Source organism: Rhinopithecus roxellana, chromosome 16, assembly GCF_007565055.1.
Source record: "Rhinopithecus roxellana isolate Shanxi Qingling chromosome 16, ASM756505v1, whole genome shotgun sequence".
NCBI classification, from domain to species: Eukaryota; Metazoa; Chordata; class Mammalia; order Primates; family Cercopithecidae; genus Rhinopithecus; species Rhinopithecus roxellana.
This window is the reverse complement of record NC_044564.1, coordinates 85056333-85083580: the sequence shown is the minus strand read 5'-3', so window position 1 is coordinate 85083580 and position 27248 is coordinate 85056333. Positions and strand designations below refer to the sequence as shown.

At 43.2% G+C, this 27248-nt stretch overlaps 1 protein-coding gene across 6 annotated transcripts in view; it reads right to left on the bottom strand.

The window, feature by feature from the left end:
• The window catches only part of FANCC (FA complementation group C), a 217563-nt gene extending 199262 nt beyond the window's left edge, over nt 1-18301 (bottom strand). For 3 of the 6 annotated variants that reach the window (XM_010372004.2, XM_030919736.1, XM_030919737.1), the window contains exon 1: nt 18119-18301. The gene's annotated coding sequence lies outside the window, so the exon portion shown is untranslated. Of the gene's footprint in view, nt 1-2263; nt 2284-9936; nt 10036-17722; nt 17822-18118 lie in introns of those variants that run through there. The other 3 variants (XM_030919731.1, XM_030919732.1, XM_030919734.1) reach the window with 3 other exon arrangements.
• Between the last annotated feature and the right edge of the window lie 8947 nt (nt 18302-27248).

Genomic DNA, 27248 nt, shown 5'->3' with positions numbered 1-27248 from the left:
TCTCTGTACACTCAAAACTCATCTCCTCAAAGTCTGTCCGTGTCTATCCATCATTCACTGGCAATGGATGTGTCATGGATGTCACACTTTTTACTATCAGCTTGGTCTACCTTTGTTGGTATATTTTTCTGGCACTGTCTACATGAGCTGGTCCTTTCTCCCACAATGTATCATGAATTTCCAGAAGTGGAGACTTTATCAGTCATTTCTTTATAAGGGTCTGCACACAAAAGCCACTTGATATTAGTGGCCAATTCTGTGGTCTCCCAAATATAGTGAATCACAAGGAAGTAAGTTCCTTAATACCTTGTTTTACATTTAAAAGTCAGCAAGTAGCATATTTACCTTCCTCACCTCAGCCTTCTATCCCCATCCACTGAAAAACTGGATCATGAAATTTAAGCAGAAGGGAAATCTGGTAAGGATAAGATTAAGAAAAGGGAGGAAGTCTGAGGAATCCTAAATAGGGAGGAGAAAATAAGAAAGAATGATCAAAGTAGAAGTCTAAAAGGAAAATTTAAGCCAAAAATAATAAAAAGGAATAAAATGCCTAATAAAATATCTGATAAGGCAATGTCAGGTGATAACCAGGTAAAAGAAGTCTGTAGGAAATAAATACAATTTCTTTTTGTTTTGAGACAGAGTCTGGCTCTGTCGCCCAGGTTGGAGTGCAATGGCATGATCTTGGCTCAACGCAAGCTCCGATTCCTGGGTTCAAGCAATTCTCTTGCCTCAGCCTCCTGAGTATCTGGGATTATAGGCGACTGCAACCACACCCAGCTAATTTTTTTTTTTTTTTTTTTTTTTTTTGTATTTTTAGTAGAGATGGGGTTTCTCTTGCTCAAGTTGATCCCTAAACCACAAATGACAGGACAACTGACAATTTTAAAATCCCAGTCCAGGGATATGTGGTTATCCCACCCTGGTACTTGTTACACCAAATATTACTGCTGACTTGGGGTGCTCCCACGTCAGAATGAGAGGACCACCATCATTTACACTCGCTGCCAAGAGACACATCAGCGACTGGGGGCTGGAGAGAGAGCCAGTGGCAAAGATATCTCTGCAGCAGGCCAAGGGCTTCACAAACTAAGTCTGGTATTGAGGTTAAAATTAAATGAAACGAAGGAGAAATAAGACGGGAGGATGAGAAGACCAAATACAGCATCAGAGCGGGCTCCTTCTAAGTAAAGGGAAGGCCAACATCTGGAATTATTTGGTGGCGAGTGCCACCAAATTTAAGACTTTGTTCCTTGCTTGCAATTATTTTTCGGTTAAGACCACACAAAGAAAAAATAGACCTAAAGGCTAGAATGATGAAAAGTGGCTAAAGTCAGTATAACAATAACCATCCACACACACACACACACACACACACACACACAAAATTGTTAAAGTAACAGAGGAGTTAACAGTGCACAAAGAATATGCCTGACTGACTCAGATTTTCACCGTAAATTCTTAAGTCAAATAAAGAAGTTGCAGAAAAATATTTATAACATAACATTTTTGTACAAAGCATTTATATGTGTAAGGACAGGAAGTCTTCAAAAATAAGTGCTGGTGCTATGAGGGATTTGTTGGGGTTTTTTGTTTTTTTGGCTCTGGGTTTTTTTTAGACAAGGTCTTGTTCTGTCGCCCAGGCTGGAGTGCAGTGCCACGACTGATCGAGGCTCACTGCAGCCTCGACCTCCTCCAAGCGATCCTCCCACCTCAGCCTCCCTAGTAGCTGGAACTACAGGCATGCACCATGCCCAGCTAATTCTTTAAACTTTTTTCTAGAGCTGACGTCTGACTACGTTGCCCAGGCTGGTCTCAAACTCCTGGACTCAAGTGATCCACAGTTCTGGGATTACAGGCGTGAGTCGCCATGCCCTGCCTGGGATTTGCTGTTGTACTTTTTTCCCTGTGTTTTTCAATTTAATTGAAATAAAAATAACAACAGTCCTTAAAATAAAAGAAAAAAGGTCTTCCAAATCATTCCGTTTTTTCCCTGAATTAAACGTGTTTAATTTAATGAATTTGCAAATAATCCCTTGAATGCAGAGCCCAGCTTTAGGAGAGCTGCCCCCAGGAAGTGGAGAGAAGGGGCCACTGGCAAGCCTAGTTTCATTCTGGTAGGAAAAAACACAAGTTTTAAAGAAAAATGGAAAGGTCTGAACCTGGCATCACTATTCACTAGTTCATTCAGTGAGCCAGGGCAAATGATGTGAAATTTCTGAGTGCCAACTTCCCTTCTCTTTGGGAGTGAAACAGAACCTACCTCAAAGGGCTGTCTTGAGGATTCTTGAGAATGGCTCCCACCTACGATGACACAGCCTGGTGGGGTAGGTTCCAGGGAGATCAGTGACCCTTCTGACCAAAATTATACTTTTTGTCATCTCAGGAAATAATCTGTTCCAAGAAATTCCAGAACGTAGGCTGCGTTCAGTGAACTGCCTTCACCCTGTGAATCTTCAGACTCACCAGTGCTCAGTAGAGCAGTGGGGTTCTGACAGTTCCGTCTAAAGCACCTGTGCCTACCTCTTCCGGGAGAAAGCACAGCAACATTCAGCACAGCAAACCAGAGCAGCCTGGCTCACACATGAAGGCCTGCTTCCTGCCATTCTCTGTCCTACAAACATATCAGAAAGCCAGTAGGGGTAGAAAACAGCTCTTCTAAGGGCCATACTGCAGAAGCATGGCCAAACGAATAGCATGATCACTGCAGACACAGTTATAGACTCAGTATGCATATGATACTTTGGCAGAGTTTGCATTATAATGGTTGTTTACTTCTTAAGTGTAGTTTTAAAACCTTGAAGATGTCCACTACAAATTCTAGTATTCCTAAGTATGCCTTGAACCTGAAAACATTCAGACCCACTGGATTAAAAAAAAAAAAAGAGAGAGAGAGAGAGAGAGGGAGGGAGGGAGAGGTGTAAGGCAAGTATCCAGAACAGGGTTGTAGGGCCAGACTTTCTGCAAGGATGGAAAGGTTCTGGCTCTATCTGTCCATTCAGTACTGTAGGCACCAGCTACATGTGGCTTCTGAACACGTGCAATATGGCTAATGCACCTGAGGAAGCGAATTTTGAATTTTATTTAATTTTAATTAATGTGAATTTAAATAATCAAATGTACCTACTGACTATAGCATTGGTCAGCACAGATCTAGAACCTTGGGTTAATAACTTGTGCTAACTCACAAAGGGTGATACGCAGATGAGTGAGCTAAGTTTAAAAAGCAAACAGTCCAAAAGGAAAACACACACACACACCAGCACCATGTTAATATTCTCCTGTAATGCATGCAGTTCACCTTGATGAAGCTGAGGTCCTAGCTTGACCTCAACCTGTCTTAGTCAGCTTAGGCTGCCGTAACAAAATATCACATACGTGGTGGCTTAAATAACAGAAATGTATTTTCTCACCATTCTGGAGGCTGAAAAGTCCATGATCAAGGTCCTGGCCTATTAGGTCCTGGTGAGAGCCCTCTTCCTGACTTGTATGTAGGCAACTACCTGTGTCCTCACATGACCTCTTCTTTGTGCTCATGTTGGCAGAGATCTCTCTCTCTACTTCGTCTTATAAGGCCACCAATTGTATCGGATTAGGACCCCACCCATATGACTTAGTTTAGCCTCAATCCCTCCCTAACGGCCCTATCTCCAAATACAGTCCCACTGGGGGACACAGCTTCAGCTTCAACTTATGAATGGGGGAGGGGTGGACACAATTCAGCCCATAACACAACCCTCTACTCTTCCTTCACCAGCTTTCTTGTAATGAGTTCCAATATGGAAGGGAAGATATAATCAATAAAAATTTTATCAGAACGAAAAGACCGGAGTTTCCAGATTGAAAGGGCTGACCAAGTGCCCAAGAAAATGGATGAGGCGAGATCCACACCAGGCACATCATCAAGAAACTGTAAAAACACAGGAAGGTAGAAGGAAATTAAACAATGCCTCACAATTCTAAAGGAAAATGATTTTCAATCTGGAATTCTATATCTAGACAAACTATCCATCAAATGTGACTAGAATAACTTCACATTCAACAGGCAGTGACTAGAAATAATTCACCTCCCATACATTCTGCTTTAGGAAGATACTAAATCATCTGCTCTACACCAAGAGGAGGGAGAAAACCAAGAAAGAAAATATAGTAAACAGAAGACCCAATATCAAGAAAGGATAGAAGGATGAATGACAGTGAAGGAAAATTCCAGGGCAACTGCAAAAAAGTTTTTAAACAGGAAAGGGAGGGGTTCTTTGTATCTGCCCAGTTTTCTTCTCAAAATATAACATTTTTAAAAAGCCAAAAGAATTCAAAGAAACCTCTACAATCTCTTTAATTTTTCTTTTAAAAAGGGGGCCAGGAGTGGTGGCTCAGCCTGTAATCCCAGCACTTTGGGAGGCTGAGGCAGGAGATCATTTGAGCCCAGGAGTTCAAGACCAGCTTGGGCAACATAGGGAAACCCTGTCTCTACTAACAATGAAAAAAAAAAAAAGAACAGGTGAGCGTGGTGGCGTACACCTGTAATCCCAGCTACTTGGGAGGCTGAGGCACAAGAATCACTTGAACCTGGGAGGCGGAGGTTGCAGTGAGCCAAGATCATGCCACTGTACTCCAACCTGGGCAACAGAGCAAGACTCCATCTCAAAAAAAAAAAAAGGGAAAACAGAAGAAATAAGGCAGAGGTGAAGGCAGAAGATGCAGTCTGTTACGTCCTTTATGCTGATGGGAACAGCTGAAGTTCCTCTGAAAAAGGTGTCACCATATCGACTATGTGCTTCCACAGTTACCAACTTTAGATTACAATATGGTGGTACTTGACAGTGGTTGGCTTCAATTCTCTTTACTAGAAAATTAACAAAATTTCAAAAACAAGTTTAAACAAGAGAAATTCAACTGTCTTCTTTTGATAAGTGCTGTCTCTCTTTAATAGAGCACTGAGGATAGCTTACAAACAGTCACTTAATTGCTCTATTATCCAATTTAGAGGCCTCCCCAAAAATCCAACAAAAACAAATTCAGTAAAGGCAAATGGAATATTTTAACGCAATTACCAATAAACAAGCAAACAAACCAAAACCACCCCACATGTACAGCCATGCACAAGAATCAGGCCAAAGCCCAATTACCCAGGGCTTCCAGTGGACCCCTGCATACTCTTAAATTTGACAAACATCATATAAGACTTAATTGGAAATCAGAGCAGAGAAAGTAACTTTAGAAATGACTATATGGCCAAAATGATACCTCACCAGATGTCCCACTAAGTGGAAACTAAGAAAAAAAACAGATTAAGAGTCGCACAGGTTTTGAATGCTTGTCCTAGCTTGTCTAGATGAAAGACAAGACCACAAAACATGTGCTTCGAATCACTTTAGAATAAAATTATTTCCTTAACTGCAGCATTCTAAAATGTCATACTAATACAATCCTTAAAACAGCAACTATTTTTAGCATCCTTTTATTTTTTAATTGAACAATGCAATTGGATTCCATTAACAGTTAATTTTTCCCAACTTTAATTCTAACAAACTCATTTAAGTCAAATGACCATAAAGACTAAAAGACTTATATTGTATTTCTGCATTCCTACAATTCGAAGGCAACAGGATCAAATGTTTTCAGGCTGTGAAAATACACGCCAAACATCAGCTCAAAGTATATTTTATTCCAAAATTAGGAGTGAAAACAAAGCCTGGAAAGAAATGACTTCTCAGCCTTGAATTCGGTGGCATTAATATTAATGACAATCCCACTCATCTCAAAGGCATGTCTTAGAGTGTTTATGTTATGAAAACTGGGTCTGGAATGTCATCTTCAGTAAATGTGAAACTGTTTAACCTGAGGTTTTGCGAGATTTGTAACAGCTGCACCGGTGTTTACAACTGTAATAAGGTCTTTACAGCATGGCACTCCTTTACACATTTTTTAGATCTGGTTGGTACAAACATGTTGTACTGATCAACAAAAATGAGTTTGGTATCTCTCTATAGCTACATGTTTAGTCAGAATAAAGTTTTGTTTTGGATTAACATTGTACCATAAATGCATCAAGGACCTTCAGAAGTTTTATGGTACTGGTTACAGAAGAACAGGACAAAAACTTCCATTCATATACAAACATTTGGAAAATGACTCAGCTTGTGTTTGTGAAATTTGAATTTTGTTTGGGGAAAAGACATGCATATCAAGTACACTGTGGATCTGATTTGTTTGCTGGCATTCACTGAGGGTTTCAGGGCACGTTACCAAACAGAAACTGGCTGGGCAGTATTCAAAGATTACATTGCTCCTAATGCCCCTATTTACACAGTAGAAGGACGCAACCGAAAGCCTGCGAGAGACTTGCTTGAGAAGGCTTCAATAGGAAGCTTCAGCCACCTTGGACATCGAACTCTTGGTGCAAGCAAAAGAGCACCGGGCAGGAGTTAGTTTCCCTGGGTTACAGTCGCCAGCCTTGTCATTCAACTCAGTTTCCCTCTCTGTGAACACTCCAAAGAGAAGGTATTATTTAAGGCAAATGTTTTCTGCTAAAATCAGTTGGGTTTGGGTAACCAGAAACACCCGGCTCTTTTGATGACTGAAAAGGTTATCATCTCATAACAATGAAGACACACACGCTTAACCCAAGAAGCTCATCAGCAGCCATCCTCCTCTGGGGAATCTCTGGGGAATTCCTGAATGATGAGCCAAAGTAATTTTTTTTGAAAAAGCTCCGTTCTATTTTTCTTTTCTAATTTTTATTTTATTTTTTTTTTAGACGCAGGGTTTCCCTCTGTCACCCAGGCTGGAGTGCAGTGGTATGATCACAGCTCACTGCACCCTCAACCTCCCAGGCTCAAGCGATCCTCCCACTTCAGTCCCTCAAGTAGCTAGGTCTGCAGCTGCATGTCACCACGCCTGGATAATTTTTGTATTTTGTGTAGAGACAAGGTTTCGCCACGTTACCCAGGCTCGTCTTGAACTTGTGGGCTCAAGTGATCCGCCCAGCTCTGCCTCCCAAAGTGCTGGGATTACAGGCGCTCAGCCCTATTTTTCTCTTTTTAAAATGCCTATCTTACCTTAGCACATATGGTTATTGTGAGAATCCCATATAATCTATAAGAAAATAATTTGGAAAGTACAAAGCACTTTTAATAGGGCTATTGCCCAAAGTAATGTTAGAAATAAATTAAGAAACCAAAAGAAGTAGTTTAAAAAAAAATGCTTATAAAACCAAAATCAATAGAACAAAAAGCTCTGATTTATAAAGTGTATATAGTATCTTACTGCTCCGGAATAATAATAATCTTTTCTACAGATATGAAACTTAGAAGTCACCAGAGAACCCTGATTATTGCAGTAATTTCCCCAGTAAGTATGACAAATTTGTTCTGATCTGTCCATTTTTTTCTTTTTCTTTTCTTTTTTTTCTTTTTGAGACGGAGCCTCGCTCTGTCGCCCTGGCTGGACTGCAGTGGCGCCATCTCGGCTCACTGCAAGCTCTGCCTCCCGGGTTCACGCCATTCTCCTGCCTCAGCCTCCCAAGTAGCTGGGACTACAGGCGCCCACCACCACACCCGGCTAATTTTCTGTATTTTTAGTAGAGACGGGGTTTCACCGTGTTAGCCAGGATGGTCTCGATCTCCTGACCTCGTGATCCGCCCGCCTCGGCCTCCCAAAGTGCTGGGATTACAGGCTTGAGCCACCGTGCCCGGTGTTAGTTTAACAACTGAATGCATTTCAAAATTATTCAAAACTTAGTAAATTACTTTAGACGAAGGTCATACATTCGAATGTCCACAACAGATAAGTTAAATGAGTAAAGCGATTAGACAGGCTTGTGGCAACTCAAAAACAGCACTGTCCAAAGAAGACAGCCAGGGGGTATAGCTCAGTGGTAGAGCATTTGACTGCAAAGGAGACAGTCAGGATTTCATCCCTGCCAGTTGCTGCTGGTAGGGAACTCAGACTTGGAGTTGCCCAACTGCCTGTCTCAGTCTGTTCTGTGCTGCCATAGGAGAACAGGTGAGACTCCGTGATTTACAAACAGAAATGTATCAGTTCCCAGTTCTGGAGGCCGGGAAGTCTAAGACTGAGGGGTCACATCACGATGGAAGGCATCACACAGTGACAGAGCACCAGAGGGCCAAACTCGCTTTTATAACAAACCACTCCCACGATGACAATATTAATCCATTCATGTTCATCAGTAATACCTCAGTAACAATGTTTTAAAAATGCTACGTAGTCATTTTGTCACAGCCACTTTGGCCACAAAACAACATAGCCTAAAGTGGTTCTGATCAAGTACCAGAATATTTTCAAACACTTGTCCTATTTTCACCATTTTGCCTCAAAAATAGATACTTTTTTAAAAACTCAAATTATTTTTAAATTAAACAACTTCAGCTTTAAATTTAAAAACTTAGTTATTTTTAAATGAAACAACGGCTCGTGTGTGTGTGTGTGTGTGTGTGTGTGTGTGTGTGTGTGTGCACGCAATGGCCCAATCTCAGCTCACTGCAACCTCTGCCTCCCGAGTTCAAGCGATTCTCGTACCTCTGCCTCCCAAGCAGCTGGGATTATAGGCACGCACCATCATAACAGGCTAATTATTTTTGTATTTTTATTAGAGACAGGTTTCACCATGTTGGCCAGACAGACTGGTGTCGAACTCCTCACCTCAAGTGATCCACCCGCTTTGGCCTCCCACAGTCCTGGGATTACAGGCAGGAGCCACCTTGCCCAGCTGACCTGCATCCTTGACCACCTGGACTCGACTGATCCACCTGCCTCAGCCTCCCGAAGTGCTGCGAGTATAGGCGGGAGCCACCACATCCGGCCTATACTTAAATTATTTGAAAACCAAAAAGACGTAGTACAATTGTAGGCAAGCATTAGGCAAGTACAGCACATGCGTGTAGAACTCAATAAAGACACCGGGAACTCTGACATGACAAAACACATTTCTAGCTTTTAACACCTTCAAAGGAATGTCACTACCAAAAGTCGAGACATCTTTAATGGCAGGCACAGTGCCTGCCTCATGCCTGTAGTCCCAGTCACTTGGGAGGCTCAGGTGGGGGGATCACTCGAGCCCAGGAAGTCAAGACTGCAACGAGTTATGACTGCACTCCTGCACTCCAGCCTGGGGGACACAGTGAGATGCATCTCTAACAACGAAAAAGATGCTTGTATTGCACTTTTCTTCCTTACAACTTCAGACTATAACAAAATTGATTTTAAGATAAAATAAAGTCAATCATATTATACCATCTCATATAAAAATATTTGCACGTTACTCCTAAAACTGGCTGCATAGTTTCAAAAAGTCACCACTAATCAAAATACTTATCATCAAGCAAAACTTTCACTAGCTTTGACAATTTTTTAGCATAATGACTAAAAAGTTGAATGGTACTAGTCAGAATCAGAAACATCTTTTGGGTGCCAAATACTGCAGAAAATACTACTTCATAAACAAAATGCATGCTGTTATACCACTAATACAGGGTTACTCACTCTTACAGCCTATGATTAGAAATTCCTAGCTAACAGCTTCAAGCAAAAGCAGCAATTCGATATCATTTGTACAAATCTATGTTTTATATAGTGTTTTATTATAACCTTTGCTATGTACGGGTAGACAGGCGAAGGAATCATTACAATCGATGTTGGACAAGGTCATGTTTGGGTACACCAAATTCAGAAAGCTAGGGCTAAATATAACTGATTCCTTCAGACAAGTGTCTTACTAATCAATTACAATGTATAATCTGCTTATATTGTAAATCACCAAATACACACTAAGAATTACAAAATTATACTATATCACCTAGGATGCCTTTGGTTTCTAGTAATTGAAAACCTAACTCTATTCATCAAGATAAGCTAAGTTACGATGTAGTAACTTTTTTCTCATACTATATGTCCAATATGTTACGTGGGACATACGTGTTTGTGGGGTGGGGCCGGTGTTCTACTCCACAGTCACTCATGGATCCAGCATGACAGGTGCTCAGACATCTCAACACCTAGCCTCCATAATCACCACTGCAAAAAGGAGAGATAGCTAGGTCAGGAATCTGCTACTAAATGCTTCTACCTGGAAGTAACCTGCTTAAAATCTATTGGCTAGAACGATCACAATGCCCTACCTAGCTGCAAATGGACTGGGAAATGTGAGGGAAGATATAAATATTTAGTAAGCATTAAATGTCCCTGCTGCACCAAGCAAAACCAGCTAAAACAATAACAGGAGGCCAGGCATGGTGGCTCACACCTCTCATCACAGCACTTTTGGAGGCCCAAGCAGGAGGACAGCTTGAGGCCGGGAGTTCAAGACCAGCCTAGGCAACACAGCATGCCCCTGTGTCTACAATAATAATAATAATTAATTAGCCAGACACTGTGGTGCACACCTGTAGTCCTAGTTACTCAGGTGGCTGAGGTGGGATGATTGCTGGAGCCCAGGAGTTTGAGGCTGTAGTGAGCTATGATCATGCCACTGCACTCCTGGTTGACAGGCCAAGACCCTGTCTCAAAAGAGAAAAGAAAAGGGGGAAGAATTTGTTGGCTCAAGAAACTGGCAAGTCCAGAAACAGGGCAGACTTCACAGTTGATCTCTCTCTCCATCCTGCTTCCGTCATGATAGCAAAACAGCTTTAGCCATTACAGAAGTCTCATCACATCCATACCACCCAAAAATAGAGTACATACTTCTTTTCCAGCATTCCAAGTAAGAGACGGACCTCAGATATATTCAGACTAGACTTGCTTGAGCTTATGCCCAACTCTAACCCATGACTGTGACAAATCAACAAAACAGACTCCTTAAACCAATCAAAGTTCACTCCCAGGACTCCTTAAACCAATCAAAGACCACCCCCAGGACTCCTTAAACCAATCAAAGTCCACCCTCAGGAGCTAGAGGTAATATCAGTGATCCCCAGAGCGCATACAATCGTGACTCCTAAAAGAAAATCTAGGGTATGTTATGACAGAGAAGGGAGAAAAGGATGCTGGCACTCAACAAACATCAATGCAGTTATATATAAAAAAGAATATACCCTAAAGAAGTTGGCTAAGAGTTGTGGAAACAGGCATATATACATATGGCAATAATATGAACTGCAGTGCACAAGGACAGAGGCAAAGTCATTATGCATAACCACAAATGGTAATCAATAAATAAGGAGTTGGCCAGGCGTGGTGGCTCATGCCTGTAATCCCAGCACTTTGGGAGGCCGAGGCAGGTGGATCACGAGGTCAGGAGATCGAGACCATCCTGGCTAACACGGTGAAATCCCGTCTCTACTAAAAATACAAAAAATTAGCTAGGCGTGGTGGTGGGCGCCTGTAGTACCAGCTACTCAGGAGGCTGAGGCAGGAGAATGGCGTGAACCCAGGAGGCGGAGCTTGCAGTGAGCCAAGATCGTGCCACTGCAGTCCAGCCTGGGAGACAGAGCGAGACTCTGTTTCAAAAAAAAAAAAAAAAAAAAATCAGGAGTTAACAAGGAAATCTATTGAGTACTGCAATTGAATGTACAAGCACAATTACAAAAACAGGATTAGGCTAAGTATGAGGCTTTATAATGTGATCGCTTTAAATAAACCACCACCACCAACAAAAACAAAATGACAACAACAAAAAGGAACCAGCCCCATAGGAGGGTGTTGGAAGTCACTAAGGTAAATGGCACCTCTAAAATCTTATAAAAGAAACAAAAGTGCCTGGCAATTCCATACCTTTGAACTGACCCAGGAAAAGAAGGAATCACAGACAAAGTCACAGCCCCCCACTTTTTTTTTTCCCCAGAGATAGGGTCTCATAATTTTGCCCAGGATAGATTCGAACTCACAATCTACCAGCCTCAGCCTTCCAAATAGTTGGGACTACAGGTGCATAGCACTGCACCCAGCCAAATTCATAGTGTTTAAATAAAGTCGCCTCTGAATCTGTGTGTGTGTGTGTGTGTGTGTGTGTGTGTGTGTGAAAAACAGCAGCCTCAAACTGTCTTATGGGTAGTCACCAGAGTAACAGACCTCAGATTCCACTAAAATAGCTAAATGTACATAAAATGTTTATATCATACATAAAATGTTTCTGAATTACAAAAGCGTCATTGGGGCTCTAGAGGAAAATGAAAACACAAGTCCCAGCAATCTGAAAAATGAAAAACAGGGTGAAAGATAATGAGAAGTATAGTCACATCTAGTCAGGTCATCTGGGAATCCTCCACTGGATGCCGTAAGGCCGACCACAGTTCTAATCCTGTCCTCTTCTCCTCCCCTCCTAATCCCTGACCCCACTTTCCAGGATAATCTATACTGTTTCTAATTTGCAAAGGAATAGAAAGGCAGTTTCATCACTTCATAAAAGCCTGACACGCTCTCACACAAACGTGTCTTTTGTTACGTGGAAGTGGGAGTAACCTTAGGATTAACTTTCACAATTCAAGAAAATGAAGAGACTAAATACTCTCACCACTCGTGATTTATTGAGGAATGTCAGAGCAAAGGTGATAAATCGGTCTGGGTCCAGTCAGTAGAAAGAAACTGCATAATAATTTGAATAAAGAAAGTCAACTATAAAGAGTTATTGCTGTTGTTGTCATGTTTTTCTTGTTAGAGAGAGGATCTCACTCTTGCTTAGGCTGGAATGCAGTGATATAATCATGGCTCCAAGCAGCCTCGACCCCCTGGGCTCAACGATCCTCCCACATCAGCCTCCATAGTAGGTGGAACTACAGGCAAGCACACACCACCACCCCCAGATAATTTTGTGTTTTCTGTAGAACAGGGGTTTTGCTATGTTGCTCAAGTTTGTCTCAAACTCCCAGTCTCAAGTAATCCTCCCAAGCCCTACGGCCTGGCAAAGTGCTGGGATTACAGGCATAAGTCACCATGTCCAGTCAAGAACTATTCACTGTAACAGGACTGGAATAACAAGGTGTTGGCTAGTCAGAAGTAAACAGAATTCTACAAAACAGAGGAATAGCAGATATAAGAAGAAGCCACTGCCCCTAGGGCTGAGGTGGGTGCCCTAAGGAAAAATACCCACTTCTTTCCAGAAATGGGATCAAGAACTTTTTGGAGGGAGCACAGCCATGGTTCACTGAATAGGAGAGATGTCTCTGTGGGTGCTGCACCAGCACAACTTGCTAGAAAACCACCTTTGGTAACCTGCCAGAAATCCATCCTCTAGGGCGCCAGGAAAAGGTGTTCACAGGGAGGTGTCCCACCAGAGACTCAGCTACAAAATTGCTTGAAGGGGATGCCGAGGCACACAGCTGACTACTGGGTGCAGCTGATCACAGCGCACTACAAGAGCCTCTACTGGGGAAGATGCACACCACAGAAGCCGGCGCTGCAGAAGCACATATGCCAAGGACCCAGCGCTGGAGATGTGCACGCGCCTGGGAACAGGTGCTGGGGCGGCACCACGCCCGGGAGCCAGCGCTGGGGAAGCGGCACACCCCAGGGAGCTAGCGCTGGCAAAGCACACTCACCAGGAGTGGGCGCTTAATTAAAAGCCCGCACACACTATGGGAGCTCAGCACTGGAGAAGCGTCACGTGTGTACATGGGAACCAGTGCTGGAGAAAGTGCGTGGGAGCTGGCGTTGGAGGCGGCGTGCGCACACGTGCACAAGCTCGCTCTGGAGGAGTCACGGCCACGCGCGTGTACGACAACCTGCACTGGAGGAGTCACATGCACGCGTGCACTGGAGAAACTGAATTTGTAATTTTAAATTTCACTATAAAGAAATATCCACGGCTGGGCGCGGTGGCTCAAGCCTGTAATCCCAGCACTTTGGGAGGCTGGGGCGGGCGGATCACGAGGTCAGGAGATCGAGACCATCCTGGCTAACACGGTGAAACTCCGTCTCCACTAAAAATACAAAAAATTAGCCGGGGCGTGATGGCGGCGCCTGTAGTCCCAGCTACTCAGGAGGCTGAGGCAGGAGAATGGCATGAACCCATGAGGCGGAGCTTGCAGTGAGCTGAGATTGCACCACTGCACTCCAGCCTGGGCGACAGAGCGAGACTCCATCTCAAAAAAAAAAAAAAAAAATCCACAAACTGATGACTTTGTGAGTGAATTCTATCAAATATTTAAACAAAAAAATACCAATCCTTCACAAATTCTGAAAAAATAGGAGGTAACACTTCCCAACTCATTCTAAGATGCCAGTATTAACGGTAATACCAAAGCCAGACAAAGACATCGCAAGACAAAATATTACTAATATTACTCATGAACATAATACAAAAATCCTAAACAAAATATTACTAAACCAAATCCAGCAATACGTAAAAAGGGTTATATAACATGACCAAATGGGATTTAGAATGCAAGGTTAGTATGAATACACAAATCAGTTAATAAATCATATTGATAAAGGAATAAAACCAGTCATCTCAATAGATGCAGAAAAGCAACATTTCTAACATTCGTTCATAAGAATTCTCAACAATCTAGTATATAAAAGGAAAATATATATAAAATTCTCAACAATCTAGTAATAAAAGGAAAATCCTTCAACCTGATAAAGTGCATTTATGAAAAACTTACAGTTAATATCGTATCTAACAGTAAACGATTAAATGTTTTCCCCCTAAGATGAGAAATAAGTTAATAATATACACTCCATGTCTATTCAGCAAACTGCTGGAGGGTCGAACCAGGCAAAAAATAAATTAATCAGGCAAAAAAGAAATTAAAGGTATCCACATGGAAAGAAAAGAAGTAAAACTGTCTTTATTGGCATGATGCCGTATATAAAAAATCCTCTGTTAATTCACAAAAAACTGGAAGTAATCATCAAGTTCAACAACGAAGGTTGCAAGATACAAGATTAATAAATCAAGTGTATGTTTATATACTAACAACAATCCATAACGAAATTTTAAAAATAATTTGGCTGCTCTATGGAGTAGCCATTCTCTATTCCTTTGCTTTCTTAATAAACTTGCTTTCGGCCGGGCGCCGAAAGCAAGATTACTGGGTTACAAAGATTACAAAGTGCTGGGATTACTCACACCTGTAATCCCAGCACTTTGGGAGGCCGAGGCAGGCGGATCACGAGGATCACGAGGTCAGGAGATTGAGACCAGCCTGGCCAATACGGTGAAACTCTGTCTCTACTAAAAATACAAAAATTAGCAGGAGCTTGTAGTCCCAGCTACTCAGGAAGCTGAGGCAGAAGAATCGCTTGAACCTGAGAGGCGGAGATTACAGTGAGCTGAGATCATGCCACTGCACTCCAGCCTGGGCAAACACAGAGGGACTCTGTCTCAAAAAAAAAAAAAAAAAAAAACCAACAACAAAAAAAAAAAACACTTTCGCTTTATCGATAAAAAAATTTTAATGAAATTTTAAAAATTCAATTCACATCACCATCAAAAACACTTCAAAATTAATTTACAAAAGGGCAAAATTTGTACACTGAAAATTACTAAATATTGCAGAGAGAAATTAAAGATCTCAACAAATGGAAAGAGATTCCATGTTCACGGTGAGATGGCAATTCCTCCCAAACAGATATGCAAAATTAAATGCAATTCCTACAAAGTCTATCACAGCACGGTTTTTTGAAAAAAATGACAAACTGATACTAAACTTTATATGGAAATGTAAGGAACCCTGAACAGCCAAAAGAACTTTGAAAATGAAGATAACTTATACTACCTGATTTCAAAACTTACTATAAAGCTGCCATAATCAAGACAGTGTGATGCTGATATAAAAGGCATACAGGCCTCTTGCCCTCAGTCCCGTATTAAACTTGAGTTAGAAGATGCCGATCTCAAAATGAAGGCAAAACCATTGCCTGCTAGCGCCCAGTCCAACTTCGGTGGCCAATCCGAATTATCATTTTTTTTTTTTTCCAGACACGGTCTCAGTCTGTTGCCCAGGGTGGAGTGCAGTGGTGCAATCCCAGTTCACTGTGTCCTCGACCTCCTGAACTCAGGTGATCCTCCACCTCAGCCTCGCGACTAGCTGAGACCACAGCCCCACTCACTATGCCCGGCTAATTTTTTAACTTTTTGTAGAGACAGGGCTCTCTCTCTGTTGCCTGAGCTGGACTCGAACTCCTGGGATCAAGTGATCCTTCCACCTCAGCCTCCCAAAATGCTGGGATGACAGGCATGAGCCACCACGCTCTGCTTGTTATCTGAATTGTCTTCCCTTCTCCACTTCTGCATTTTTATTAAACACTGCAAAAATTGAGTGTACTTCTCCTGTCTGTATTCTTTCACATTAAGTCAATCACTCAAGATCCATAAACAAGACAGAGAATACACATATCCCAGCCTCAAATAAAACTTTTTAAAATCATTTGGTGCTAATTTCCAGCCTGATTTGAGGCCCTACCACTACCAACTTGGAACTACCACCCATGTGAGTTTCCTGTGGCTCTCTCCATGGCCCAGATAATCAATCCAACTTTCTACTGGACAGGCTGGTCTCCCTGTAGCTGGTTTTCATAAACACGAAATTCGTATAATTGTTATTGGAACTACTAGCTGAAATCTGGAACTGGTTAAAAGTATCATTTATTTTCAAATGTACATGCACAGTTGCACATACATGCAGCAACACATCTTCCACATCCAGCCAATCAATCAAGTTAATGCTTTTTATTAGAGAACAGAACAAAAAAATACCAATATAGAGCCTGCTTTTCTTTTGAGGCCTTGGTAAATGTTTTTCAAGAAATCAAGAGAAAATATGACCGAATAAAGCAAAAATAAATTCGAATGTATATACAAAGTCCAATTCTCAAGAAGCAGGATCTTTTACTGTGGGCAGTGAGATGGTGAAAAAGACCTCTGATATATCTAGGAAAACAAATTCTTTTTTGATGCAGCCTTTCTTGTACATGAATAATGTATATGAGTGCTTATTTCCAGGTGACTCTGGTACAGCACATTACATTGAAACATCAATTTAAGTTTAAAGTATAAAGTCGCAATGAACATGTTTTCTATCTAAGCTTATGTAATGAATGATCTCAACACATGGTATGAATTCTATCGCTTGTAACAACCCTGGAGGGGAGTAAGAAGAAAACGATCTGTCTGAGGGCATATCACTGACAGTGATTGACAGCCACAAAGAGCTGAAGTTGGGTGGCCCGAAAGTGCTCTGCTCATTTGATAAATGCTAAGTCAAATCACATCACAGTTTAGATGCACTAAATGGGGCACAGGTTAGAATAAAACCAGGTGCCCGGGAGTTTTCCAAGTTTCAGATTAGAACAAAAGTCCAGGCACATACAGGTCTTTGCTAGAAAACTCCTTGGTCTCTTCCCTGAAGATTCTGGTACCCAATTTCCCATGTTATAAAACTCCAAATCTTTTCCCCCATTCGCTGCGCTGGACACGTAAGATTATAGAGGGTTCGTAGCTGTAAACGCACCCACCTAAAACATTTAAAAGAGCAAAACCAACCAACAAACAGCACCTGAAAAATCTCTCACGGGCTTCAAAGGAGATGTGGCCTGGCGTCCACAAAAAGTGAAGGGAAGACACTGGACCCTGCGAACCCGCCTCCCTCCGGGAATGAAAGGCGGAGGGCGGGAGGGGTAACACCGCGCCCCTCCCTGCGCCCGGCGACTCGGGCTGGGGGGCAGGGGTGCGAGGGCCGGGGAGGACGAGGCCAGCCGTAGAGGGCGACCGGCTAAAGGGGCGAGCTTTTCACGGCTCCCACGGGTCCGAGGCGGAGAAATTCACCTTTGCGCCTCTCCTTCGAAGAAGACATAGCTGCCTGCGCTCAATGAACAAAAACCACCAAAACGCCAACTCCCGGCTCCCGCCTCCCCGGGGGCTCCCTTCCGCGCGACCCCAGCGCCGGCTCCCGCCCCGGCTTGCCCCGCCCCGGCCCCGGCCCCGCCCCGCCCCGCGGGCTGGCACCACCCGCCACCTCCCGCCTCAGCCTCAGCCTCAGCCCCAGCCTCAGCCCTGCGCCGGCGGGAACCCCTCTCGCCCACCGCGAGGCCCGCCGCGCCCACCCGCTCTCGCGAGCCTTCCCTCGCCCCTCGCCTCCTCCTCCCGCTCCCGCCGCTGACGTGTCGGCCAGACCCCCCGGGAAGCCTCCGCCCTCGCTGCCTTCTGCGGCCTGCCGCTTACCGGGTGGTCCTCGCGGGAGCTGCTTCAGCAGTTTGGGCAGTGGCGGAAAGGAAGCCACCGCCCGGGATCTGTGGCTTGAAAATTTGGCTTTGCCTCGTATTGGCTTTTTGTTTTGAGTGTTTTTGGAATTTTCCCGCGGTGGCTCGGCGGCGGAGCTGCGCGCGCTCACGTGTCAGCAATGCATTCTGGGGCCCGGCGAGCAGCCCCGCGCGCTCCCGCGGCGTCGCGGGAAAATTCCGACGAATCTCGGGTCCGTGGGGCGGGGCGGGCGCGTCCGGGACGCTGGCGGAAGTGCGCCCGGCTGGGGCGGGCGCTAGGGGAGCGGAGTCGGTACCGCTCGGGTGTTCCCGGTCTCGCGAGGAGGTCCCGCAGGGAGCAGCGCCGCAGCAGCGCCGGCGTAGAAGGGGCGCTGGCTTCTTCCATATTGTGTTCAAAACGTAGGGGAGATAAAATGGAAATTAGTTCTTTGGAAGAAAAGTTGAGGCTTTGTCAATGGGGTAAAACCTCTAAAATAAGATTGTCTAACTGCGTTCTCAACGATACCCACAAAAAAGTCATCTTCAGTTAATGATTTCCCCGGCCGCGCATCAGTCATAAATGCCATTTATGACAATGGCATTGGCTTGTCTTGGTGAATTTTCTTTTCCTCTAGAATCTGACGAATTAAGCTTTAAAATGCCTTAAATCAATGCCTAATAACCATAAATCATAATCATAAAACTACAGCTTAGGCCCAGCACTTTGCGAGGCCGAGGCGGGCGGATCACGAGGTCAGAAGATCGAGACCATCCTGGACAACACGGTGAAACCCCCGTCTCTACTAAAAATACAAAACAGCCGGGCGTGGTGGGGGCGCCTGTAGTCCCAGCTACTATGGAGGCTGAGGCAGGAGAATGGCTTGAACCAGGAAGTCGGAGGTTGCCGTGAGCCGAGATCGCGCCACTGCACTCCAGCCTGGCGACAGAGGGAGACTCCGTCTCAAAACAAAACAAAAAAAACCTTCACATATACGTTCAAAAACACACTACAGGTGGGGCGCGGTGGCTCACACCCCTAATCCCAGCATTTTGGGAGGCCGAGGCAGGTGGATCACCTGAGGTCAGGAGTTTGAGACCAGCCTGGTCAACATAGCAAAAAGCCGTCTCCACTAAAAATACAAAAATTAGTGTGTACTCCCAGCTACTTAGGAGGCTGAGGCAGGAGAATTGCTTGAACCCAGGAGGCGAAGGTTGCAGTAAGCCAAGATGGCACTACTGCACTCCAGCCTGGGCAACAAAGCGAGACTCAGTCTCCAAAAACACCACCACAAAGCTGTGTGTGCTTGTAATAAAAATAGTTCTCAAGTATTTAAACACTTCCAACTGTTCCTATGGTGAAGAAATACCCATTTTACCAATGAATACTTTCAATTCAGAGACTAATTTGCAGAGGTTATACATTTATAAGTGATACAATAAGTATGTAGCATAGTGGTAGCGACAATCTTTTTAAGAATTAAAGGTAGTTAAAAAAAAAGGAACCGATCCAGAGGTTGAGACAAAACTGGCAGAATCTGCAACTACATTAAGGAATTTGGTGTTTAAATCCATTCTTGAAACTATTCCCTGCCAGTTAAGGAAGTCGGTGCTTTTTGATTGTTTCTTAATTTTAGATTGGGGGGGTACGTGTGCTTGTTTGTTACATAGGTATATTGTGTAATGGTGGGGAATTGGGCTTCTGGTGTACCTGTCACCCAAATATTGAACATTGTACCCAATAGGTAATTTTTCAGCCCTCACCCCCCTCCCACCCTCTCCCTTTTTGGAGTCCCCAGTGTCTTGTTATTCCCATTCTTATGTGCATGTATACCTATCGTTTAGCTCCCACTTATGAGAACATGCAGTATTTGATTTTCTGTTGCTGAGTTTGTTCACTTAGGATGGTGGCCTCCAGCTCCATCCATGTTGCTGCAAAAGACATGATTTCATTCTGTTTTACAGCGGAGAGGTCGATGCGTTTTTGATGTGTGCATAGTGTGACGTGGATAAATCAAAAGCAAGTCCTGGGTAGGGAGATACATGCCTGAGGGGCACTCATCGTGGTAACTTGACCATAAGAAAGTCACCTCTGTGGTAACAAATCGAGAGTGAGCTAATGTTTAAGTTCTGCATTTACCAGCAAAGAAAGCAAGTAAAGTATGTATTTCTTTAGAGAAACTATCTATTTTGGTACCCACATCCTTTTATATATTTGCTGAAAAATCATTTTTAGTTTTTGTTAATGATTGATGTCTTGCCATATCCCAGTTTTCTGTCTTTTTAGTTCAGTGGTTAATAAAGAATTGCTAGGCTCATCCAACTTTGCAGTATATGAAATGACACCATATTTAGGCCTCATTTAGACCTAAATGGGAAGCATACATAGCATAAAGATCCAAACTTAAATTTATAGGGATTCATTTTGCCTGGCATTCATATACATGGAACTATCTTAATAATATTTTAAGCAATAATGAGATGTTCATTTTGTAAAATGCCCGGAAAGTTTCCAGAGAAACAGATATTTCAATACAAACCCTCTTTTGAATTGAATCATAAAATTGATTATGGGTGATCCGATGTGTGTGTGTGTGTGTGTATGGGGTTTGATTTGTTTGTTTGAGACTGGGTCTCACTCTCACCCAGGCTGAAGTGCAGTGGTGCAAACACAGCTCCCTGCAACCTCGACCTTCTGCGCTCAAGCAATCCAACCACCTCAGCGGCACCAAAGTGTTGGAATTACAGGCGTGGGTCACCAGACCCAGATATATGTTACTCTGGAACACAGTTTTGGTTGTAGAGTATAGAACCCAATCACAAATAATGTAGCAAAAATGAAAAATGGCCTATTCAGGTGAAAATTACTACATAGTTTACATTAAATCTTTACATTCTAGAGGAAAACAACACAATTGGCTGAGTGCTGCAAAGTTCCTGATATTATCAAACCTTCCTTCAAAGTTCAACAAACAGAATCAACTGTCTTAGAATCCACGTTGTGGAAACCATTGTACCAAGACTCCTACTTCCAGAATTAGTTCAGACACCACCCACCTGGTTTCCAGTCCTTATTTGGCACCCCAATATTTAACATTATCTTTTCTTTCTTTTTTAAAATTTTTTTTCTGAGACAGAGTCTCACTCGGTGGCCCAGGCTGGAGCGCAGTAGCATGATCTCAGCTCAGTTCACCGCAACCTCCGCCTCCCTGGTTCAAGCAATTCTTGTGCTTCAGCCTCGTGAGCAGCTGGGATTACAGGCAGATGCCATCACGCCCTTAACACTATCTTGTCCATGGCTTTGATATTTGCCTCTTGTGCCTCAGTTGTGAATAATGCATGTTGAAGTTCCAGGCACCGGGCTAACTCCTTAGCCTGGGTTATTTCCTTTGATTCTCACAGTGATCTTATGTAATCCACAGTGGTAATACTCCACTTTCACAGATATAGGAACTCATGCACAGAGCCATCTCTTCTAGTGGAGGGTGGAAACTGACTTCAACTCCATTCACAGTGGCTTCGTACTGACAGTGTTCTTGCTCCTGGCCAGGCTGATGGCTTGGAGATAGGGCACAGGGTGAGGTGATCCCAGAGGCTTCTACACTCTCATCACCACATTGCTTTCCCATTAAAACATTCCCGCTGAGGAAATGTCAGTTGAATTAGAGAAGAGAACAATGAGAGTTTTTTTTGTGCCAGAAACACTTTAAGAAACGGAGCAGATAATAGTGCAGGGCTTTGATCTGCCACCCCGAAGGGGAATAGGCCAAGGAAGGGATGGCTGCAGGAGATGGAAATTCATGGAAAAGGGGAAATGTATTATAAATGCTGCATGGAATCTGCCCCTTCTACCCCGCCCCTGACATGCTGACTCCCTAGGCTCTGCTGAAAGAATGCACCTAGGAGGACATGTTTGTACTAGAGCCTCCATTGCTAGCCACAGCTAATTGAACCAGGGATGGTAGCCTGACCCTAGCTGAACCAATCAAACTATTGCTGGGGAATTTGGAATTGCAACACTGAGAGACTGTAACACCTCTATACAACAGGAGCTAAAGCCCTCATGCCAACTGGAGTTACGGGGGAAAGAAAAAAATGTAAGTAGCAAAGAAAGTTGGCTGGCAGAGAAAAGCAAAATGAGGTTGAAAGGCTGTTATTTATTCTGTGAGAGAGTGGGGAGCTTCCATTCCTTATTTTTTATTTTTAAGCCCAATTTTAAGGTAAACTGACTATATTTTTTTTCTGTTCTTAGTGGTCCACAAGATTCCCCCATATCCTTGCAACAATCACCCCTTTACCTATGCTGACTTCAGTGGGTTTCTCTCCCTCACTGCAAAGCAAGCCCTAAGAACCTGGAGGTGGCAGCTCTTCGTTGTGACACTGGGCATCAGCACTTTGACTGAGCCTACTTGATAAATTAATCAATAGACACCTAATGCGAGATTAGGGAACAAAAAATAGCTTTTCCATACCCATCCTAGGTTCATGGCTGAGGCCTCCATGATAAAAGACAGATTAACAAGAGCAAAGCGTAGATGTTGCATGTCAGTTTCCCATGACCTAGGAGCCTTCCTAAGGAAAGGAAGACCCAGAGCAGCTGTTAAACTTGTGTGTTTCTATGCCGGGTTTCATGAAGAGTGGACAGTTGTGGGGAGATATAGTTGAATAAAGATGGGAATAAACTCGGGGGGAATTTAGCAAGGCTTATTTGTTCAGATTTTTCTCTGTAACCCTTCAGTCTTCAGGGATAAGAAAGTACCTTTCCTGTGGATATAGGTACTGTGGATATAGGCAGCGCTTCTTACATGAGGGGCTTAGGACCTGCTTCAGGGAAAGTTCAGAAAATCATTCCAAGGTTTTATGACCTGCATCAGGAGAAAGGAGAGGAAGGAAGGTGAGAGTGACCTTCCAGCTTCTGCCATGTTTTCAAACGTCAACATGCCGTACTGAGGAGCAGCGTGTTCTGCACACAATCACCACCAAGCATAAAGCACAAAGTCTACAGGCCGTATGAAAGACACAGCTCTAAGTATTTCAGAGTTAAAAGAAAGCAGGAGTGGTCTAGAATTTTGGATTTGGAGTGCAGGGGGCCAGTAAAATGTCCATAATATTAGAAGTGAACAGAGTTAACCACTTTTTATTTGGTCAAGTAAAGACCTGAGGAGAAAAAAGTCTGCCATCATTATAATTTCATTTTTTAAGAAACGTATTTTTAACTTTAAGACAAGATGAAGGGGAAAAGTCTCAAAGAACAGTCTTCTAAATTGAATACGTTTTATTTCATGAAAAACTCATTACATTGTTTTTATCCATCTCATTTTACCACTTCCTCCCCTTGTTAGGATCAGAACAGGGCTTTTATTTAGCATGGCAATGTGCCCAATAAAAGGGACCACCTTCCCCAGACTCCATTCTGACTAGGGGTGGCCAGCAACTCAGCTGTAGCCAGTGAGAGAGAAAAGGTGGAAAGACAAGAGGCCAGGAGATATTTAGCCTTCTTCGCCTCTCCCCTGCTTCCGAGTTACTGTAAGGGCTGAAGGGCTTAAGTTCCAGTCATCCTGGACTATAAACAACTCTTTTTTTTTCTTTTTTATTTTGAGACGGAGTCTTGCTCTCTCAGGCTGGAGTGCAGTGGCGCCATCTCCACTCACTGCAAGCTCCATCACCTCCCGGGTTCACACCATTCTCCTGCCTCAGCCTCCCGAGAAGCTGGGACTACAGGCGCCCGCCATACGCCCAGCTAATTTTTTTTTGTATTTTTAGTAGAGACGGGGTTTCACCGTGTTCGCCAGGATAGTCTCGATCTCCTGACCTCGTGATCCGCCCGCCTCCGCCTCCCAATGTGCTGGGATTACAGGCGTGAGCCACCGCGCCCAGCCGACTGTAAACAAGTCTTAAGGATGACAGCCATGGAATGAGGATGGCAGAGAAAAGAAAAAAAAAAAAGGAGGGCTGGGCACAGTGGCTCATGCCTGTAATCCCAGCACTTTGGGAGGCTGAGGCGGGTGGATTATCTGAGGTTAGAAGTTTGAGACCAGCCTGACTACCATGGAGAAACCCCATCTCTACTAAAAAACATACTAAATTAGCCAGGCATGGTGGTGCACGCCTGTAATCCCAGGTACTTGGGAGGCTGAGGCAGGAGAATCACTTGAACCTGGGGGGCGGCGGTAGCAGTGAGGCGAGATCGCGCCATTGCACTGCAGTCTGGGCAACAAGAGTGAAACTGTCTCAAAAAAAAAAAAGAAAAGAAAAGAAAAGAAAAAGAAAAAAGAAAAAAAAAGGAGGAGGACCCTGGGTCCCCAGTAATCATGAGAGTTACCTGGTTTGCCTAACTCTGGACTTTCTAATTGCAAACCTCAAATATCTGCAACAGGTCTCAGTTAATTTAGAAAGTTTTTTTTTTTTTTTTTTTTTTTTTTGAGACGGAGTCTCGCTCTGTGGCCCAGGCTGGAGTGCGGTGGCCGGATCTCAGCTCACTGCAAGCTCCGCCTCCCGGGTTTACGCCATTCTCCTGCCTCAGCCTCCCGAGTAGCTGGGACTACAGGCGCCCGCCACCTCGCCCGGCTAGTTTTTTTGTATTTTTAGTAGAGACGGGGTTTCACTGTGTTAGCAAGGATGGTCTAGATCTCCTGACCTCGTGATCCGCCCGTCTCAGCCTCCCAAAGTGCTGGGATGACAGGGGTGAGCCACCGCACCCGGCCTAGAAACTTTATTTTGCCAGCTGGGCGCGGTGGCTCACGCCTGTAATCCCAACACTTTGGGAGGCCGAGGCAGGGGGATCATGAGGTCAGGAGATCGAGACCATGGTGACTAACACGGTGAAACCCCGCCTCTACTAAAAATACAAAAAGTTAGCTAGGTGTGGTGGCGGCGCCTGTAGTCCCAGCTACTGGGGAGGCTACCCGGGAGGCGGAGCTTGCAGTGAACCCAGATTGCGCCACTCACTCCAGCCTGGGGACAGAGCACGACTCCGTCTAAAAAAAAAAAAAAAAAAAAAAGACAGTTTATTTTGCCAAGGTTGAGGACGCACACCCATAACACAGGCTCAGAGGTCCTGACGACAGGTGCCCAAGGTGGTCAGAACACAGTTTGGTTTTATACATTTTAGGGAGACATGAGACATCAGTGAGTGTAAGATAAATATTGTTTCAGTCCAGAAAAGGCAGGAGGACTCAAAGCACAGGTGGGACAACTTGAAGTGGGGAGGGGGCTTCCAGGTCATAGGTAGATAAGAGACAAATGGATGCATTCTTTTGAGTTTCTGTTGACCCTCTCCAAAGGAGGCAATCAGGTATACATTAATTTTGGTGAGCAGAGGGGTGGCTTTGAATAGAATGGGAGGCAAGTTTACCCTAAGCAGTTCCCAGTTTGACTTTTCCCTTTACCTTAGTGATTTTGGGGCCCCCAGATTAATTTTCCTTCCATATTTCCCCCCTTTTCTGTTTAGAAATATTTAGTAGAAATACTTTTAGAAGAAAATGAGTCTCTGGTCTCAACTTTTGTCTGATCTCTGATGGCTAGCATGGTTTATTCCTCGATGGGTAGGTCACGAGTTATTAGGAAAGTTCATTTTTACCAGGTTGTGAAATCTTATGTTTTATGAAGAGAAAATAGGGGGAGGAAGGGAACAAAACAACAACAAACAAAAGAACAAGCTTGGAAAATGGATACAGGCCATATGATTCTGAAGTGCATGCATCAGTAGGTAGGTGTGAAAGTGGATTATGTATGTAAATAGGTTGCTGTTATTTTCTTCTGAAGTTTAAGTTGTCTAGCCTCAGTTTGCAGGGCTTTACAAAAGTGCAGCTTAATTTTCAGTGACTCCAAAGTAGGAAAAATGGGGGGTAAAAGAAGGAAAAAAATGAAAACATGATTTTGAAGACTTACAGCCAAGGAAAATTAGAATTCGGCCCAAACTATAGACAATAATAAAAATTGGAAAACATTAGGCAAGACTCAAATGTAACAACAGGTGTGCTATAGTTTTTGAAACATAATTTTTCTCTCTCCAGTTTCCCATTTTTACTACAGCCAAATCATGGTAGGACTGATTTGCTTTATTACACTTGAAATGACAATTTGTATACAGTGCAGCAAGAATAATTATTTATTTACATAGCCTTTGAAATTGCCTTTGATGGAACTTTGTTCCATAGAAGGAATCTCAGATAAGACTTTTTTAAAGCCCAGCCATGGATTTATACCTATGAGTTGGTGAATTTCTCTACCTCTGAGGTTCCAAGATAAACTTGGGGCTCCTGGGCCTGTCAGAAAGTTACATTCTTTACTTACCACAGGTCAGGAACCCTGTACAGGGACTGTGTAGACAAGGTATGAGGCCTGTTTTCCCAAGGGGCTTTTATTGACTCCATAAGTCAAGTTTGATTCCTTAAAGGAAAGCACATCATTCCAGTCAAAGCCTAGGTAAAATAATCAGTTTCTCCAATTGTGTTCTGTTATAAATGAAGACATATTCTTATTGCACTTATGCAAATAACTATATTGCCATAAGTTAAGAATATTCACAAATGGTTTCCAAATCCTGGAGAAATCAGGTAGAGAGAAACAAGTATGTTCTAAATTTTGTTCACAGAAGTGTACTAAATTGTTAAAAGCTGTTAATAGCTCAAAAAAATTTCTCTGACTCTAAAGAAACAAAACAAAGGATGAGAAACGTTTTAAGCAAAAAGTCAAAAAGATTACTTTAGTTTTCCATTAGTTCAATCCATGTAGTTAATTTCTGTTCTGCTTGATATTCATAAACATTTCAGTTCTCCATGAATCCCAAAAGTTTTTCTCCTATTCTGATATCACAATTTCCAAAGTTATGAGAAACTTATATTCAAGAGCACCTGTTAGAGTTTTATAGCTGATTATAAAGCCACCTTCTAAAGAGGACCAAAATGAGACAATTGTCTGTGGATGACAAAAAGTTTTAGGGCAGCCATAGTCAAAGACACAGTTGACAAGGAAATTTGTTACCTCTGTGGCACATAATAATCTAACTTAACAATTATAATTATTACTGATAATGTACACTAAGTCATATCAGAATCATAGGCGTTTCCCATAATTTTGAAACACATACCAATAACATAATTATACAAATACAG